Source organism: Lissotriton vulgaris, chromosome 7, assembly GCF_964263255.1.
Source record: "Lissotriton vulgaris chromosome 7, aLisVul1.2, whole genome shotgun sequence".
In the NCBI taxonomy this organism is placed as follows: Eukaryota; Metazoa; Chordata; class Amphibia; order Caudata; family Salamandridae; genus Lissotriton; species Lissotriton vulgaris.
In genome coordinates, this window is record NC_141695.1 from 737,622,729 (window position 1) to 737,639,229 (window position 16,501).

Here is a 16,501-nt window from a genome sequence, read left to right on the forward strand (position 1 = left end):
CACAGAATCATAACAATCCCATGTTAAGTTTTTATCGTGTTCTTTAGCCTTTCTAAACAGGTTATCATAGCAGAACCAATGATTACCCTCGTGTGATACCGAGTACCCCATGATTCGTGATTGATAAATCGGCAATTCGGGTAACAGATCGGGCCTTCGCTCTCCCAAGATCGATGTAAAAACCCCCCACGCTTGGCCCCAATTGCCAATGTTTTCATTTACCTTAAAGGCGGACATTTTTGCGCGCCAAACACTCGGATGCATGAGCTCCTTCTGGCCCTTGACATGCTCCATCTCATAGTGATCAGTAAGCAACGAGAATATATTTACATACTCCCCTGCCCATATCTTTTCCTTAATAGCCAAAGGAACATGCTGACCCAATTTTTCCCTACGAGAGGGTGCCGACTCATCCCTCGCAATCGGCAATGGCCGCTTACCTGCACCGGACGTCGTCTCTGCTACTGAACCCGTCCCCTGCGGCCTCTCTACTGCTGCAGCCGGCGTGGACACCTTCGCTGCTTCCCGTGACTCACGCAGTTGCTTCATTAGCTCCTGTGCGTCGACAGCCGTGGCGCCCTCGTTACCTTTACCCAACCACGCTGCCAATTGTGCTGCCAGCTCGGGCGGCATATCTTCTTCGGACACGGGGGTGACCACAACGGGAATCGGATTCCCTTCCTTCGGCACGGGAGTTGGTGCCTCGAGCGGGGCACTGGGACCCGGGATGTCTTCTCCCGCTGCTCCCCTCCTGGGCCTCTTGTTTTTCCCTCCCGGGGCTGCTCCCGCCAAAGGACGTTTTGGTCCCCCTTCCTCGTTCTTATCCACTCGCCTCTTTAGTTCGGTCATCTCCTTCATGAGAACACGCAGCATCTGTTCGGTAGTCATGCGCTTTCCCACCTTCTTCGGCATTCTCCAACAGAGTATCTGCAAAACAAACAAGAACGATTACAACGCTCAAAATTGGCTCTTCGTTCCGTCTCGAGCTCACGTGCAGCGAGGAGGTGCAGCTTCAGAGCACAGGAACAAGAGGATGCCTTCGGATCTTGCTTCTCCTTTTATCCGTCTTCAGGGCGGGCGTAAACCCGCCCCTGCCTGCCCCTAGGGCGTGGCCAGCCGCGTCAGTGTCTAGGCCAACCCACACTAGGGCGGGAAAAGGCGCGCCCCGGCTACGCCGCTTCGGGCATACCAGCCGAGACTCGCCTCCCGCCCAAGATGGCTTCCCGGGGGGATCGTGGTACTCTGCCATACGTTCGGGGGGACCGAGTGGTCGCCCCTTTCCAAATGCTTCTGAATACTTAGGCAAGTCCCATTATAAAAGGCCTGCGTCATTCTTTATGCCTGATCTGAGCAGACATAAGGATTTTGAAGCAGTGAAGTCACGAAAAAAGGTGTTGGGTCTTATACTAAACTGTTTTTGTGACTGGAAAGACTCTTTTTGGCTTCAGGAATTTTCGCAATCGGGAGAGGTGTGAAGGGGACAGTCCCAGCTGAGAATCTCACTTCTCACTTGTATGTATCAATAGTTTATGACCACAATTACTGTCACAGACCATTGAGAATCAAGTGGGGCAGTAAATGATTTTGTAAATGGAAAGCGTTCCTATAGGGACTGTTGGTTAGCTTCCCCTTCGGTGTCATGACAGGGAGTCTCGGAGGGTGGAAGCAGTGGTTTATGAGACTATGTAAAGCTCACCCCTCTGTGTGTTCTCAAATGAGAAACATTCTTTGAAAAAACACCTGGCGCTTTAATGGACATATGCTAATTTAAAAATGCATCTTCGCCCGGGAAAAAAATAGGAAAGGATCGTGATATGCAGCTAGTTTTCTAGCTATCTTCGAATGGGCATTTTGCGATGCAACTATTAGTATATAGCTACAAACTAATAGAAAACCTGTAATAACGATCGTTGGACATTCTGAAAATGCCAATATGCCTTAATGCTGATCGTGAGTGGGTGAAAAATCCGGTTGGACACGTGACGGCGTTTAAAATCAACTTTGCTTTTAAATTATGCCAACGTAAACAATCGCAGCACTCCTTTAACGAATTCAACAACATTTTCATAATAAAACAAGTACAGCCCATACCGGAGGGAAAAAGTGATCTTTCTGTTAAAATGCAAAAGAGCTTCCAGGGTCAGGAAATTGCAAATGGCGATGCTATGAGCATTTTTCTTTTAGATTTTATATGGTAAATGTGTTTAAAAAGAAAAACCACACAACGCGCAAACATTTCATTTTCATAACCTGTTTTCGTGATTAAGTATTAGTTTGCACTCTATCATCTAAAGCTTTCAAGTTAAGATAAATGTATTTGATTATTATTTGTAGAAGAGCATTAGACCTTTTTAAGAGTCATAATTGGCAGCCTTTAAGGGCCATGTCACATAGATTTTCTTTCTTCGTGGACGTGTAATTCTGAATCAGTCACACATGAGTTTTCCCCTCAATTTTGCAATTCCAGTGATATGAAAATTAATGTACAACTGTAAGTATTTCCTGGGTGTATTTTAGCAGCAAATACCCAGTAAAATCATCACATAAAAAACTAATTGGAAAAAAGATATAAACTAGAAGACCAGAGGTGTGGCAGTGCAACAACTACTCATTCGATCTGCACAGGAAGTGGCATCCCTAGAATTTCCATTATCTATTTGCACTACAAGTGATATTACTAGTCTCCCTACCATTTGGACTGATGCGTCACGCAATTCCCTCCTTGCGGCACCACAGATGCGCCGCATTTATAATGCGGCGCACCATGGTGCAAGGAAGGGCAGATGCGTGACGCATCTTGTGGTGTACAGGCGGCGCATTGCTGGAGTAGCGTCGCAAGTGCGACGCAACTCCTGCAATGCACAGAGGCCACCCATACATAACGTGGTGCGTCACTCCTTACGCCTGCTTCAAGCAGGCATAAGGATTTGACGCAGCAGCGTCGTAAAACTGACTCAGTGAAATCTTGTAGATTTCACTGTATCAGTTTTACGGGGCTTTCCTACGAGGGAACGCCCACCCTGCGACAATACGCCCACATGAAACCTGACGCAGGTTCCATGTGGCGCAGGGCTTTACAACGTGACGCATCTGCCTAGATGCATCACGTTGTAAATAGGTCGCAGGGATGCGCCACGTTTCCGCACCGTTGCGTCACGCACCAGCGGCGTAAACGTGGCGCAAGTCCGACATAAATCAGCCCCTTTATTTTCATCATTCAACTGCACAGGAATTGACCACTGGATTTACTATCATTGATCTGCAGGAAGTGACATCACTGATTGTCCCGTATCCCGGCTGTACGGGAAGTGACATTATTATTATTATTATTATTATTATGATTATTATTATTATTATTATTATTATTATTATTATTATTATTATTATTATTATTATTATTATTATCATTTATTATTTGTAAGGCACAACAAATCATCCCTGGTAGGATCTCCCATCACAGGTTTCCAGTCAAAACCAGTCAAACCCTTTCCTTCACTCATCTGCACAGGAATTAACGCATTGGATGTCCATCATCCATTTGTACAGAAAGTGACATCACAGGATTTCCCATCATCCATCTGCACATCAAGTGACATCACTGGCTTCCCACCAAAACTGTCTTTGAAAGACAAAGCCAAGCAGGATTTAAGTTCCTAGTATCCATCTGCACAGTAAGTGACATCACTTGCTGCCTTCTCCCTACTCCAATCAACTCTTAAGGGCATCCTTAGCAAAGGTGGGGGGGAGACGGACAAGGCTGTTTTCTGTTTGGGCCAGGAACAGCATTGGGCCAGAATCTCTGTTCCAGTGAAACTTCCTAGGTACAATAAAATCACATGCACACTCAGCACCCATTCTGCTATTCCCCACAATCACACCCAGATGTAAATAACCCAGACACTCACAAAACAATAACCCAACACGTATACCCAACCTCTTAAACATCCCACTAACTTCCATACACCCCCAAACTACAGAACGCACATTCCAACTCCTGCTCAGTAATACTCGCTGTGAATAATTGCATGCAGCAGACATCGCAGACCTCATCTCCTTTCACATGCTTGACACCTTCTACATCACAGAAAAATGGTTTACACCCACATCTTCACAGATGTACTTCTTCCCACGGGCTATAGCATCTATCGTATTGATCGCACACATAGGAAGCGAAGAGGCCCACTGTAATCCTTAAGCCCTCAATGTCCTGCACCCTAGACAAACAAATAACACTCAATTACATAGAGCTGCCTACATGTCATTTCTCTTTGCAACCCAGACTGCTACCTTGTATTTCATCTAAAGGTCTCCCGAGCAGTTCAAGGACACATTTATGAATCCTCGTACCTCCTCACCACTTTGTCCATTATGCCCACACCACCTCCTTGGGTGACTTCAACCTCTCAGACAAAACAACTCCAAAAACAAAAGTGACACTATCTTCAACCTCATTGATACATTCAACATGGTACAGCAGGTCAAATAATTAACACACTCCAAAGGCCACATCCTTAACCATGTCTTCTCAACATCAACGAAAATCCAATTTAAACCACACTTACCCATGGCCCGGCTGCCCACCTTGCACTTGTAGCTCGTATTGCAGCATCGTACTAACAAACCAAGATCAGCAATAATGAAAAGGCCAAACCTTTAAATACTTCACAGACTTTTCCATAGAAAACTTTATGCTTGAACTCATCTCTCACCCTATCTAGTCATCGTCCAATGTCTACACTCTTCTAAACACCTTCAGCAATTTTTTGGAAACCTATGTGAACATCCAAGCCCTAATTGCCACATGTAAGTGCAAGCCAAAGCCTTCAGCACGCTAAGAATAGGTGGATGGATCACTAAGAATAGGTGATCCATCCACGGACACGAAAAAGAAGTAGAACTCCAGAGGACCTCTTGGCACTGGAGTCCTTCCATATAACACTAAAAACCTCATCAGTTCAGCCAAAACAAAGCACTATACGACCACAATCAATGAAGCTCCAACAGAAGCAGACCACTATTCATGAGAATCAAAGTAGTGTATCAATCCCCTGCCAGACCCACATATCACTCACTCCATGGAAAAACACAATCCCATCAACCTCTGCCTCAGTGAAAAAAAACAGTAGAACTGACAGTACAGCGAAGATACCAAGTCAGTTTAATCACTTACACCCACCTCTTCCCGTAGAATCCTTCACTAGTCTGCCTTCAAATCCTTATGCCCTCCTAGATCTTGCTGACATATACCCCTCCCTCAAACAACATCTTATGAAGGTGATGTTTTATCATTGTCCTTCTTCAAAGTTCTCTCGGGGGTGCTCTTTAACAACCTAATTACCATTGTTAAAACCTCATTCACTCAAGATGGCATTTTAGAAGAATTTCTCAAGACAGTCCAGATCCTCCCATTCCTAAAGAAACCTACAATAGACCATGATGACCTGACCAATTACTGGGGCATCACTGACCTACTATTCTTTTAAAATATAATTAAAAAGTAGCTTGTGTTGAACTCCGTCATTAAATGGCAAAGTTTGCTAGGTCCTTACCTGCAGTAGTCCAAAGTGCAGATTGAGCCTGTCTGTCTCCTAGAACATTCTGAATTGAGGAGCAGCTTTTCAGCCCCCGTGGGCAGCAGCCTAACCTTGCTGATTGGCTCCCCAGCTCCCAGGCAACCCTGAGGCCTCCTCTCACACCAGCCCAGGCCCCTTGGGGGTTTGTTGGGTGAACCCCAAATGATTCACCTTCAACTACAGTTACCCTGTGCCCCAGATTGCAGCGAACCAAATACAAGTAGGTGGTAAGGAGGCAGGCTAGTGTTGCCTCTTTCCTGAAATTTACAAATTGATTTTCCCTACCCGTGATTGCATGATTATTAACTGTTTTGCTTGTGGTTGTTAAAGTTGAAAAAATTAAGTTTTTAACCAGCCTGTTACATCATTTTTTCACCTGTTTCATTTAGAAACATGGTTTTTACTTGTCTGCGACTGTTTGATTTAACCTATCCACCCCCAGCTCCCATTTTGTGTTAGCAAGGGAGTGAAACCAGATTCACCTCTTCCCTCCCTTAGCAATTGAGATATTCTACAACAGAGAGTGAACAGAGGGTGCTCCGAGACAGCAGTAATCTGCTGTGAGCTGTTTAAGCTTTGCTTTTTAGGGATTGTGCATTCATTGTTTGGTTAGGAGAGTGGCTAAGATTTTATACAAACAGTATTGTTAGAGGGCAAAGTTTGTTAGGGCCTTACCTGCAGAATTCCAAAATGTGGATTGAGGCCTTCTGTCTCCTAGGAGATTCAGAATTGAGGACAGCTTTCCAGGCCCCTTGGACAGCAGCCTTAGCTCGCTGATTGTCTACCCAGTTCCAAGGCAACCCTGAGTACTCTTCTCAAACCTGCCCAGACCCCTTAAGGGTTTGCTGGGTGAATCCCAAAACATTCACCTCCATTTTCAGAGCTGAGTTTCCCTGTCCCTAAAATTGCAGTGTACCAAAGAGCAGGAGGTTGTAAGGAGGCAGACTAGTGCTGTTTCTTTCCTAAAATTTAAAAAGCGATTTTACCTACCTGTGATTGCATCATTTTGAACTGTTTTGCTTGTGGTTGTTACTGTTTAAAAATTTACATTTTTAGCATGCCCATGATTACATATTTTCTCACCTGTTTTGTTTAGAAACTTGTGGTTATTACTTGCCTGTGGCTGTTTGATATAACCTGTTGAATTGTGGTATTTTGCATTCCAAAAGCTGTTGTTTTTTTCTCTCACAATTCCGTGACTACCGGTATTCTCTTCTAATTTCTCCCTTGCTCTGTACTCAAACCTGTAAAGCAATCCACCCCAGCTCCCATTTTGTGTTAGCAAGTGAGTGAAACCAGATCCCCCTTTTATCCCCTTAGCAACAGGGATATTCAACCTCAGAGAGTGAACAGAGGGTGCTCTGAGACACCAGTAATCAGCTGTGAGCTGTTTAAGCTATGTTTGTTAGGGATTGTGCGCTCAGTTTTTGGCTAGGAGAGTGAGAAAAGTTTTGTACATACAGTATTGATAGAGGGACCGGTTTGTTAGGCCTTTAACTGCAGCAGTCCAAAGTGAAGATTGAACCTGTGTTTCTCCTAGGATATTGTGAATTGAAGAGCAGCTTTCAACTCCCTGGCCAGCAAACCTTGCCTGAGGTGACAGGTATCTTGTATAGTCTACAATTGGATGCTACATTTGCGCACTGATTGGTGTTTACATCTGCTGTTTCCATTAGATTTGGGTTAGTGTTCTCATTAGTTGGGTATTTGACAGTACTGATTGGTTCCTTGGTCAGTGATCTATTGATGTAGGGCTTACGTTTAGTGATCTGCTTGGTGGATTGGTTAATGATTTTGGATTGGTTCCTGGGGCTGGACTTTCGATTGGATATAGGGCTTAAGGTTTTCTGAATGATTGGTTGCTGGTAATAGGGTTGGGACAAGGGTTTGGATTTTCCTTTGTATTGGATATAGTGTTTAAGGTTTTGTGCCGGATTGAGTGCTTGGACTAGGGCTATGATTGGTTGTAAGGTCATTGTCTCCTATTGGTTCTAGGGTTTAGGGCTAGTGTTATGATTGGTTAGGATTACGATAGGGTTCCCATTGGCTGAAGGGGTCACCTGATTACAAGGGGTATAAAAGGCCTGGGTTTAGGGCATCTTAGCTGGGGCGTTGAGGTTAAGGGCAGAGCGAACAAGAGTGAGTGGCTGTTTGAGCCTGTACTAGGGCCAGAAATACTGCCCATTTTCTCATTCACCAGCACCCACCCTACACCACCCACATCCACAGAGTAACACATTCACACCAAATGTACTCTACTCATTTACTACAAACTAACCCTGTACACATTCTATCTCTCTGCACCCACTACAAAACCACACAAAACACACATATACAGCAGTCTATCCCAGCTACCACACATTTGCACCATCAATTACAAACAGTACACACCTCTATCCTATACCACTAGCCAATCCACTCATGACTAACACAACACAATTACACATCACAATTAACTATATCCCCATCAGACACACATTCCCTGCTCTAATTACTCCTAACAGACCCACATTTGTCACTAATAAACCCATACTCAGCCTTCATAATGTCACCAACCAACACCTCTTCTTTCGATCACAATAGAGCACACATCTACACTCCACTGCACTACACATATCACCTCTTGCAGCAAACAAGTCTTAGACAAACACTCACAACTCTACTTCATTCCCTCCTATACCCAGTATACACTCCACTCACAAACACATCACCATCCCATTTATCTTAGAACTTTCACTCACAAACAATATTATACTAACAAATCCATCTTATAAAACTAATACATCAGCATCTCCTTTCACTATTCCTCAAAAACAAACTATTACGCACATTAGCACAACAAAATCTCTCAAGCACAACACCTCATAATACTTACCATCGCAAACTACACACATGCACCCACCTTTCAGATTACACAAATGATAAACTCCAATAACAAGCTTTGGCTATTTCATCATACCCATCACATTATTATTAGGGAGATTTGTAAAGCGCCTGGTGTACGCCTACTGGCGTGTCCCCGCGCTATAAAAAGTGGGTTAAGCAGTCAAGCAACCAGCACAACCGTCTACCGTCTGAATAAGTGAGTTTTAAGTTTTGTTCTAAACAAGAGTTCAGATGACTCCAAGCGTAACTCTGACGGAAGGTCATTCCATTGCTTCACTACCAGATATCTGAACGACCTTCCCCCCATACGCGCTTTCCTAATTTTAGGGATTTTCAGAAGACCTGTGCAGGAGGAGCGCAGAGACGTTGTAGGCTCATACCTGGTCACCAGGCTCTGTAACGGGGCAGGGGCTTTGCCACCCAGGATACGGTGACACGTGGCCAGGGCTCTGAATTCCACCCTGCTCCTAACAGGAAGCCAGTGCAAGGCCTGGAGTGCTGCCTTAGAGGAAGATCTTCTAGGAAGCCTCAAAATAAGGTGAGCAGCAGCATTTTGTAGCACCTGTAGGCGATTGAGAGACTTTCCCGTGGCCCCCAGATACAACAAATTTCCATAATCCAGGCGTGAGGTGACTAAGGCATGCACCAGCGTCCGACGAGCAAAAATGGGCAGGAAATCCAAGACCTTCCTCAGAGTTCTTAGAACTCCGAAGCATGTCCCCACCACACGGCCAATCTGGGAGCCCAAGGCAAGGTCAATATCCAACCACACCCCAAGATTCCTAACTTCCTGGCAGGGAACAGGCGTCTCTCCTAGGCAGGGCGGCCACCACGCCGACGTCCACACAGATGGGCATCCCCCCACCACGAGCACCTCGGTCTTGCTGCCATTAAGTTTCAGGCAGTTGGCGGACATCCAGGTTGCCAGTTCTTGCATGCACACTCTGAAAATGTCCGCCATCAGACCGGGTGTGCGCGAGAGAGAGATGACCAGCTGCGTGTCGTCGGCGTAGGACACCAGACGAAGTTCATAGCTTTCAACTATGGCCGCCAGCGGGGAGACATACAGATTGAACAGGGTCGGGCTCAGGGACGAGCCTTGCGGCACACCCTGGCCCAACTAAGCATGGGCGAATTTTGCGAATCTCGCGTTCGCGAATTTTGCGGATTTGCGAACTCGCAATCCGCAAAATCCGCGAATTCACGCGAATTTGCGGATTTTTTTCTTTTTGTGTTCGCGCGGGTTTCTGCCAGTTCGCAAGGGTTTTGTACAATTTCGCAAACGCGAACTTACCTGTCGGGTCGCAAGTTTTGCGAACTTGTTGTTTCTACGTGTCCAGCCTGTTTGGGACACTCTTCTTCATCACTGCCACTCTCTGTCACCACTGCCACTCTCTGACTACTCATGCCACCCTCTGGCCCACCCATGCCACCCTCTGTTTCATCACCGCACCCTCTGGTTGTCCAGTGTACATTATTTTCGGCAAAGCAAAGCACACCTTCCCTGCCTCAAGTGACCTGAATTAATTTGGGGCTGATTAATGTGTCACAGAATATTTTTTTAGCTGGCACCTGCTTCCTTAGTGCTTCCTGATTAGTGATCTTTTGCACTTGCTAAGTGCTTTCATTGTTGCAAAATTAGTTACAACACCTGCCCTGCCCCAACTGACAATAATGAATTAGGGGCTGATTAATGTGTCACTGGATTTGAACTTCCAGCCTGGCTCCTGCTTGTCTGCCTTAGCTGTAATTCAGGACCTTTGTGTAACTATTCTGAGGGTCAGAGCAGGGTCACATAATAGTTGCAAGTAGGCAACTGAACTCTGGAGGGGCCCCTCAGGAAGCACTACAGGAAATGGCTACTAATGATGAGCTTGAACTTTTGAACCTGGTAAGTAGTTTCAGTTTTGCTAAGATCGTATTTCTGCAATTTAGCGCTTATTCGCGGGGCGCGAGGTTGAACTGGGAAGCCGCGAACTCACGCGAACAGTGCGAGCAAGCCATAAAATCCGCTGCTCGCGGATTTGCGGATTTTGCGGGAAATTCGCGAATCTCGCGGATTGCGAATTTACCGAAAATCCGCAAAATCCGCGAGCGAAACGGATTTTCCGCCCATGCTTAGGCCCAACCCAATCTCCCTAGAGTAACACTCTCCTTGGCGGACCTGGAAGCATCTGCCTGTCAGGAAAGATCAGATCCACCCAAGCGCAGCCCCTGAAACTCCTCCATCATTCAGACACTGTAGCAAGATGGAATGAGCTGCAGTGTCGAATGCTGCGCTTAGGTCCAAGAGGATCAGAGCCATAGTCTGGCCCTCATCCACTCCCTGCCGTAAGGATTCCACTGCCATCAGTAGTGCTGACTCAGTCGAATGCCGCGGACGGAAACCAAACTGCGAGTCAAGGAGCATTACAGCAACTCTCTTTTACTGCCTCTCATCTATAGGACAATTTAGAACTGTACTACATGACCCACATGCTGCACTGCCACCTGTAATTTCGACACCTTCTGTCCTAAACAGACACAAACAAAATAAGCAACATGCCACAACTCACAACATCACTTCTCCATGTCTACTGCACAACAAGGTTACACTACAAAAACAACACAGCACAGCAACTGACTCTCAAACACCGTCTCCACCATCTACACACGCAGACCCATCAATATACCTTCTTAGCCTGCTGGACAAAGAACACAATACAGAAAAGCTACACAATTGCTATCCTCATATACCTAATACCAACCGTAACGGCACACCAGCAGCAAGCCCACAAAATGCTGCTCACTTCTCTACAAAACAAAGTCACACTATCTCCAAAGCACATTCTCTAAACTGTCTACTAATAAATGCTCAATCGCTCTCTAAGAACAAACATCACATCCACAACCTACTCACTGACGCAAATACCAGACATACTATTCATTACTGATTCGTGGTTGGAAGATAACATGTCTTCAGTCCTGCATGAAGCCGTTCTTCAAGGCATTCAAATAATCACCCAAAATCCTATAGGCAAAAAATGAGATGGCCTACCTGTTGTGTTCAGGCAAACATTACATATCACTAAAGTTGAAGACGTTTCCATAAAAGATTGTGCAGCCCTTTTCACAGATGCAATACTACACCGTCTTCCACCTGTAACTTCCCGCTCCTGTACAGACCTCGATCTAGCAAGGCAACTTTCCCAGATGCAGGGGGGGCGCTAGAGGGCGCACTGCAGCTTGGCCGCACTGCCGTGAGGCTCTTGCAGCCCGGAGTCTTTAATCCGTCCACTGATCCTTTTTAACATCACCAGTCCCTACTCTAACCCCGGATCCTTGTAGGGGGAGCCGCTGTCCACACTCGGTCCGACTCCTGCAGTGATTGGAGCTTGCTAGCCGGAGATGCGAGTGCCTGAAGATTCCCCTGATGGACGCGCTGGAGGAGAGGTGATCAGAGGTCCGGCGTCCCTGCCTACTTTAGGCCGCGGCTTCACAGGTGGGGTGGAGGCCCTATCTCCTCTCCCGAGGAGAGACTTCGCAGTTGGACGCTCTACCGCGGCCGGCGACTGTGGCTGGTGCTGGTATCCTGCGGAGCCTTGTGGGGGGCGCTGGTGGGGGAGCCCCGCTGTGCTGGAGCGGTGGAGGCGCGTCGAGGACATCGGACGGCCGGCCGTTGTGAGTGGCGGCCGTTGTACGGACGGGAGTCGCGGAGTGTTCGCGCCTGCTCGTGCCCCCGTCTATGGTGCTTCTGTGCCCGCCTAAAGGTTTGCTGATACACACGGCGGTGAGAGCAGTTGTGGGGGACGGTGCTGGAGGAGAGTACCGGCCGTACCGCTGAGGCACCGCACGGACATTCATTGGCGCCATTTTCCTCGCGGTAACTTTTGGAAGGTAGAGCCGGCCATGGGGGATGGCGTTTTACTGCTGATGCGCTGCATTTTTGGTTGTGCAGGATAGCACTATAGCCAGCTGACTGGACTGTCGCTTATTACGTCCTGCTCTACACCACACGCTGCATGGTCCTGGCTGTGTGGACCTGACGTTTGGGAGGCATCGCTGCTGCTGGTGCTGAGACCTGCACACCACCCTTGGTACAGCTCTTAAATGACGCTTCCTTTTCTGCGCTATTGTGTGACATGCTGGGCTGCTGTCGTGCCCATTCAAGCTCACTTCCCGTACTGCCGTGGGGGCTATCCACTGCTACTTCAGGAGCGGCTGCTTTTGAAACTGCCAGGGGGAGCTGATCTCTGTGCGGTGCGGCAAGACTGTGCTGTGGATTGATCGCTACACCCCGGTTTGGGACTCTGGGGTGCTGCATATATTGGTTGGGGGAACGCACCGTCTGGAGCAAGTGGAGGTGGAACCTGCAGTCTCTTTGCCTCTCCTTTTACATATCTGTGGGAGCTGCCACAGTCAGTGTGTGTGTTACCATGGAGAAACCGGACAATAAACAGCCTAAGTTATCCTTTGACACTGCAGCGGCCAGGAGAGGTGCTCGTCTAGCACAGGAGGCCGGGAGTTTGCGATCCCCCCCCCGCCTGTCGCTGACGCTGCTCCGCAGCCGACCACCCCGGACTTCCAACAGATGATGCAGGAAATGCGGCAAGGCTTTGCCACCATAGTGGATAAGGTGGATAAATTATCCTCGCGCATGGACGCTGTTGTGCAGAAACTAGATGTGCATGAAGAGCGCCTCACCACGGTGGAGCAGCGCATCTCGGATCATGACGATACTACAGCCACTCATACGTCTCAACTGGCGAGAATGGATAATATCCTGCGGGTAATAGCCGCTAAGAATGAGGAGTTGGAGGCGAGAAGTTGGCGTAATAATATACGCGTGGTAGGTGTGCCGGAGACGACGAATGTTGGGAAAATGGAGACGTACGTAGAGAGACTCCTGGTTGGTGCGATTGGAGCGGAAGCGTTCTCTACATAATTCATTGTGGAACGGGCACACCGTTCCCTTGGTCCACGGCCGGCTCCGGGTGCCACTCCGCGCCCTATCATCGCGCGCCTCCTGAACTACCGAGACCGAGACGCGGCCCTTTGGGCGGCTCGCACTGCCCGTACGCTCTCCTTTGAAGGGGTCAATTTCACCATATACCCAGACTTCACTCCGATGGTACAGGATCAACGGCGCAAATTCCTGGCGGTTAAGAAAAAACTTAGAGAGCTGCAGGTAGACTATGCTTTGCTGTACCCCGCGAAGCTGAGGGTGACCCATCAGGCAAAACAGCATTTTTTCACGAATCTGCAACAGGCACAGGACTTTGTGAAGCGCCTCCGGAGGGAACGGACTGCGAACGACCGGCAGGATGAGGTGGGGCGGGAAGGATACCGATCGGCGTAGGAGGAGGAAGCTTGACCCCGCTTCTCTCGGCACGGAAGCTGCAGCGCACGCTTTGCACGGACATGTGGATGGCTGCTCCCGGGGCCTGTACTCTCCCAGCCTTGTACTTCTGAGGGTTGATGTGAGGATTGACGGATTGGACCGAGTGAATGCTATTGAGGGTCGCTGAGGGGGCAATGGTTGATGATTATGATACGCTCTGGGCACCCACCCCCCCACTGCGCATGGGCCGTGTATACGCCCTGTGGGAAGAAGTACGGCGAGGTGTGAGGGGGTGGTAATGTGTACCTCTAGAGGGCACCCCAACGGGAATGCCCCACTCTTGTTGAGTTTCTTTTTGCAAATGACTTGTTGGATGAATGGAGGGAGGGTGGGGGTGAATGGGGGTCCTGACAGGTTGGGGTTGGTCAGGTGGGTGGGGGGGAGGCACTGCGTCGGCAGTGCATGTTTCACTTGGTACTTGTGGTTGGGATGATGTTGGTTGCGACTGTACTACGGTCATGGCGATATATTGGGATTGCTGTTCTGCTTCATCCAAGTCCGTACCGGACCTTGATTGTTTACATGCGGGTAGAAAGGGGCCTGAGTGTCCCGCTCATTGTTACCATTGCTGGGAGGTGGGAGGTGGACGAAAGCGGACTCCCCTCGCTACGAATATTGTTTATGCTGGTGGGACACAATATGTAGAGTTTGCATTATTTTTGGGGCTGACTGCGTGCCTGTTGCACGGATGCTTTTGGTTGGGGCTGGGAGGTGGGTGCCTGGTTCTGGGGATGGAAGAAGGCAGGGATGAATGCGGTGTGAGGTTGGCGTGGGGGATGATGTGTGCTACGGTAATGGTCCACTGCTTTGAGCCAGGGACGTGGGATTGTACAATGCTTACGTATGCCCCATTGCACATTGATCATGGGTGATGCCAGTTGATGTTTTGGATAGGATATCGATTTTGTCCTGGAATGTGCGTGGGCTTAATGATGCCAGGAAATGTCGGAATGTCTTACACTATCTAGATAGACATGCAATACAGATAGCTTTACTGCAGGAAACGCATCTGCGTTGGACGCCTGAACCTACATTTAGAGGGAAGTGGGCCGCAGTGAGTAAGTTTTCATCATACTCCTCGTATGCACGTGGGGCTGTTATACTGATTAAGAAATCACTCTCATTTCAGGAGCTAGGGACGCGGGTGGACCCTGAAGGGAGATCTGTGTTATTGTGGGGGAGGCTTGGGCAGGTCACTGTGCTCTTTGTGAATTGTTACGCACCGAATGTAGATACGCCTGCATTCTTTCTTACACTCTGGGGTCTTGTCCTTGCTGTGGAAGCCTCGCACATTGTTTGGGGGGGTGACTTCAATCTAGCACTGCGGGCCCTGGAGGATAGGTCAGAGGGGAGCTCTCAGTACAATGTACAAGCTAGAGATGTATTGCAGGGCATTGTGGAAGAAGCAGGCCTGATGGATAGTTGGAGATACGCTCACCCGCAGGATAGAGAGGGCACGCACTTCACGGCACAGGCTCGCACCTGGGCGAGGTTGGACTATGCTTTCATCTCCAGGGGACTAGTGGCAGGTTTACATGATGTGGCACACCTCCCCAGAACGTACTCTGATCACTGCCCAGTGAAGGTTATGTTGTCGTGCCAGGATTGCACAGACCGCGGCCACCCTGGAGGCTCTTCCCTTCTGCCCTTTTAGATCCCATTTTTAAGGCTGAACTTGGCGAAGACGTGGAGGCTTTTTTTCCAAGGAATAGGGGTTCTGTAGATAGTGTGGAGGTGATATGGGAGGTATTCAAGGTTACGATCCGTGGTATCACTATCTCCAAGAGCTGTGGGGTGCTCAGGACTATTGTTCGTACTCTCCCAGGATTGGAGGCTGACTTAAAACGGTTGGAGCGCAGAATGCAGGCTGGTTCTGATCCCGAACTCATGCATCAGTTTAGGGGTAAACTGTCAGAGTATGAGGAGGAGGCGTCCAGGGAGGTAAAACACAGGGGGAAATACTGGACGGCGAGGAAGTACTGCGAGGGTGAGAGGCCTGGGAAGGTACTTGCCGCACTCACGAGACATCAGAGGTATAGTGCGTATGTGTTAGAACTGGTCTTGCCGGATGGCACACGTTGTAGGGACACGAAGGAGACCCAGGAGACGTTTATGCAACACTACACACAGTTATACACTACACAGCAATTGGGAGAGGTGAGATATGGGGGATTTCTGGATGATCTAGCACTCTGCTGGCTTTCGGACGATCACAGGGCGTTCCTGGGCAGGCCCCTTGAGGTAGAGGAGATCAGAAGCGCCATCATGTCTCTTAATAACGGGAAAGCTACGGGGTTGGATGGGCTTCCTGCCGAATTTTACAAATGCTATGTGGATATTATGGCCCCAGTTCTCCGGGAGATGTTTGAGGAGTCCCTTGAGGTGGGGAAATTACCAGGGTCCATGAGGGAAGTGGCTATCACCTCGCTACTTAAACCGGGTAAGGATCCCCTAGACGTGGGGTCCTACCGGCCTCTCTCATTGCTTAACTGCGATGTCAAGATATTGGCGAAAGTATTGGCGACACGGCTCTCGGAGCTTATGCCCGTTATCGTCTTACCTGATCAGTCTGGATTTGTACCTGGCCGGGCGACATCTCACAATCTTCGAACGCTGTTCTCCCTGATTCCGACGATAGCTCCGGAGCTCCCGGTGGCTGCCG